Here is a 4035-nt window from a genome sequence, read left to right on the forward strand (position 1 = left end):
GGTAGCTGGTGACAAGTGGTGTCCTGTAGGGTTCAGTGTTGGGGCCGCAGCTGTTCACTTTATATATTAATGATCTGGATGAAGGGACTGGGGGGCATTCTGGCGAAGTTCACCGATGATGCAAAGTTAGGCAGACAAGCAGGTCGTTCTGAGGAGATGGGGAGGCTGCAGAAAGATTCAGACAGTTTAGGAAAGTGGTCCAGGAAATGGCTGATGAAATTCAACCTGAGCAAATGCTTGGACTTGCACTTTGGAAAAAGGAATACAGGCATGGACTATTTTTTAAACAGTGAGAAAATTCATAAAGCCAAAGTACAAAGGGAACTGGGAATGATAGTCCAGGAATCTCTAAAGGTTGACTTGCAGGTTGAGTCCGTGGTTCAGAAAACAAATCTAATGTTGCCATTTATCTCAAGAGGGTTGGAATGTAAAAGCAGCGATGTCCTTCTGAGACTTTATAAAGCTCTGGTTAGGCCCCATTTGAAATACTGTATCCAATTTTGGGCTCCACACCTCAGGAAGGACATACTGGCACTGGAGCATGTCCAGTGGAGATTCACACAGATGATCCCTGGAATGGGAGGCTTAACATACGATGAACAGCTGAGGATCCTGGGATTGCGTTGATTAGAGTTTAGAAGGTTGAGTGGAGATCTAATACAAATTTACTAGATAATGCATGGCTTAGAAAGGGTGGATGCTGGGAATGTGTTTCCATCAAGACCCAAGGGCACAGCCTAAGGATGACGATGAGAGTGACACAAAGTGGCGTTGAAATGCCCATCATTCACAATTGAATGGCAGGGTGGACCCGATGGGCTGAATGGCCTTACTTCCATTCCTATGTCTTAGGCTCATCATCGTAAGGTTTTCTTTTCTGGTTTCCCACCGCTGAGAAGTCCTGGAAAGGCATGAGCTTAGAGCCCTCGTAAATTAGTGCCTTCAGATCCTTCCCCTGGATTAGACTACCGACAGTGTGGAAACAGGTAACACTATGGGCAACTTAACATGGCCAATTCACCTTTGTACTGTGGGGGGAAACCAGAGCAATGTGCAAACTCCCCACAGGCAGTTATCTAAGGCTGGAATTGAACCTGGGACCCTGGTATTGTGAGGTCGCAGTGCTAACCACTGAGCCACCTGACTCTGGGAGCAGCCACAATTCTCTCCTTTGCTGTGCAGTTCATGCAGTTTTTGAGCAAAGTAAAATGTAGTTCTGCAAATACTAATTCACCAACAAACTTATATGTGCTTGTGTGTGTGTGTGTGTGTGTGTGTGTGTGTGCGCGAGTGCGTGTGTGCATGTGTGTGTGTGTGTGTGTGCATGTGTGTGTGTGTGCATGTGCGTGTGCGTGTATGGGATGGGGGTTGGGGCTGTCATGAGTGTCAACAGACAGGAGTGTTCCCTCCCAGTCAGAGAACACTTCAGCAATTTGGGACATTCGACCTCGGACCTTCCTCCAAGGGGGACTTCGGGACAGGCAACAATGAAAAGTGGCCGAGCAGAGGCTGATCACCAAGTTTGGTAACAATGGAGATGGCCTCAACTGGGACATTACAGGTGACCCCATTCACCTACACACACAGACACATAAACATACACACACACACACACACACACACACATATACACACGCACACACACATACACACACACACATACACATACACACACACATATACACACACACATTCACACACACACACACATTTTCACATACACAGACACACACACACACACACGTATATACACACACACACATAAGTTTGTGTGATGAACTTGTACTTAAAGAATTACATTTTACTTTGCTCAAAAATTGTATGAATCCATGTAAGATGTTGTAAATCTGTTTTTAAATTAGAATCAGTCTGACCATTGTGGCACAGACAGCCTCACACAGGGAAGCTCACACCTTCAATACATCATCTGGGCCGACACGATACCAATTATTAAAGTTCACTTGAGAATATAACTTTTGATAAAAGTTTTGCAATTTACATATGAAAGAACAAAAACCAACCTGGCCATTCGAAAAGATGAGAGACTTAACAAACAATCCAGGTCTTTCTCAAGATACAATTTCAGTTGCATCACACTGTAAACACTTGCTTTAAATTCTGTGTCTTGCAATCTTATTCACCTCAACCACCTGATGAAGGAGCAGTGCTCCGAAACCTAGTGCTTCCACATGTTCGACTCTCACCTGGTGTTGTGTGATTTTTAAATCTGTCATTCACCCATCTCCTGACGGTTGAGCATACATCTCAAGGTCAGGACAGCGGCCCTCCGCAGGGATACAAATCGACTCCTTCTTTGGTCGCTCCACGATGGATCTCTCTGATGACTGTTCCCGTTCATTGGTTGGCTCATTGGGATCATTGCTGACATCTTGGAAGAATTCCTGGAGTCTCATTGGTCTGATGAATTCCTCACAACTTGACTCAAGTATTCTTGTTGGTGATGGGGACAAAGGGAGACTAAATTTAATTTGCGATTCAACTTGATTTTATTAACAAAGTTTTGAAACAGTTTGTAACATCATTTGGAAATGCATACAAAGGTTCTAAATCAGTTGTGTACAGTCTATGCAGAGAGAAAAGAACCAACAAACCATTGGAATATTGACATTTCTCAAACCTTCTGTATCGTTGTGGAAAGGAAGGCATTTTGTACTTGGGCAGAAAACGATCTCTGTTCAAAGTCAGGCACCAAGAGGGTCTGAGAACTGAAAGAACGATGTGATTATTTGTCAGAAAGACCTGAGACTGTGTTGTTTCCCTGTTACACCTTGGCAGCAGCTGCCTGAACCTTTCGTGCCTCCCTCAGTGTGTTGTCACAGATCTGGGAGTGTGCTTGGCTTTCGCACTCATTTGAGGTCAACTGTTTCCAGTGGTCTACCAACATAGTGCCCTCCTGGCCTAATGGCTATGGCACTGGCCTCTGAAATCTGGGATTTCAGGGATTTCATTTTTAAGCCTGGTCTTTGCAGTGGCTGATTTTCATCCCATGTCAACTTCATCTCAATCCAAATTGACTGGAATTTTTAGCTACTCTGTTAAAAATCATTGTGCCTGTGTTGAGATTATGGCAAATGCTGTTTAGTAGAAACTTATACAAGATAATTCCAGGATTAGGGAGATCTTGGGGTGAATTGTCTGAAAGAGACAGCACAGGCACAACGGGCTGAATGCCTGCTTTGATTCTGTTGATTTGTCCTCAATGCAGCTTTTTGCAACATCTCCACTTCCACCTTCCCCAGGAACTGCAAATATCTTCAAGGTGCTGCACAAAATAACATTGAGCCCTTTGCTATTTTCCTGTCTCCTCCATTTTCCTCAGACTTGAGATGTGCAAAGTTGGAGTTTGGTTGATTTCTCATCTATCCGTTTGGGAAGAAATGCGAGGCGGGATCAATTTATCAAGCAGCCAACAATTTGGCATGAGATGGAAGGGGTAAGAACCAATCAGTGAGAGAACAACACACAGAAACACACACTATTAGAGATCAGGGTGCAGTATTTAAAGACTCCCATTGTGACCCACCACATGGGGCCCCAGTGGCCTAATGGATAAGGCACTGGCCTCCTAAGCCAGGGATTGTGGGTTCAAGTGCCATCTGGGGTGTCTATGTGGCTTTTCTTTTATTTCTAATCTATCTTGGAAAAATCCAAATCGCTGCATTCAGTTGATGGTCAGTGGTCTCCAACATGATCTTGCACAAGATTTTCGGGGATCTGCAGGTTTGAATGTTGAAGGTGGTGATCAAGTGGCTGCTGTTTCTGGATGGGGACGAGATTCCTGAGAGTGCGGTTGGACAGGTTGTTTTTGGAAGCCAGCTCTCATCACACTCTCATCAACAAACCAACCCTTCAACACTGATCCCTCCAGAACATCGGATATTACTGACAGAGAATACCCCTGCCAATGTTTATAGGTGCACCATCGACAGCATTCTGTCTGGATGTATCACTACCTGGTATGGCAACTATACCATTCAAGATTGGAGACGGTTACAGAGAACTCGGCCCAGACAA

At 44.6% G+C, this 4035-nt stretch overlaps 1 non-coding gene across 1 annotated transcript; it reads left to right on the plus strand.

Moving 5' to 3' along the window:
• Window positions 1–3552: 3552 nt before the first annotated feature.
• On the plus strand, window positions 3553–3625 carry trnar-ccu (transfer RNA arginine (anticodon CCU)). The gene has a single exon. It is a non-coding gene; the product is annotated as a tRNA-Arg (tRNA).
• Window positions 3626–4035: the final 410 nt, after the last annotated feature.

Source organism: Chiloscyllium punctatum, chromosome 18 (assembly GCF_047496795.1).
Source record: "Chiloscyllium punctatum isolate Juve2018m chromosome 18, sChiPun1.3, whole genome shotgun sequence".
Taxonomy (NCBI): domain Eukaryota; kingdom Metazoa; phylum Chordata; class Chondrichthyes; order Orectolobiformes; family Hemiscylliidae; genus Chiloscyllium; species Chiloscyllium punctatum.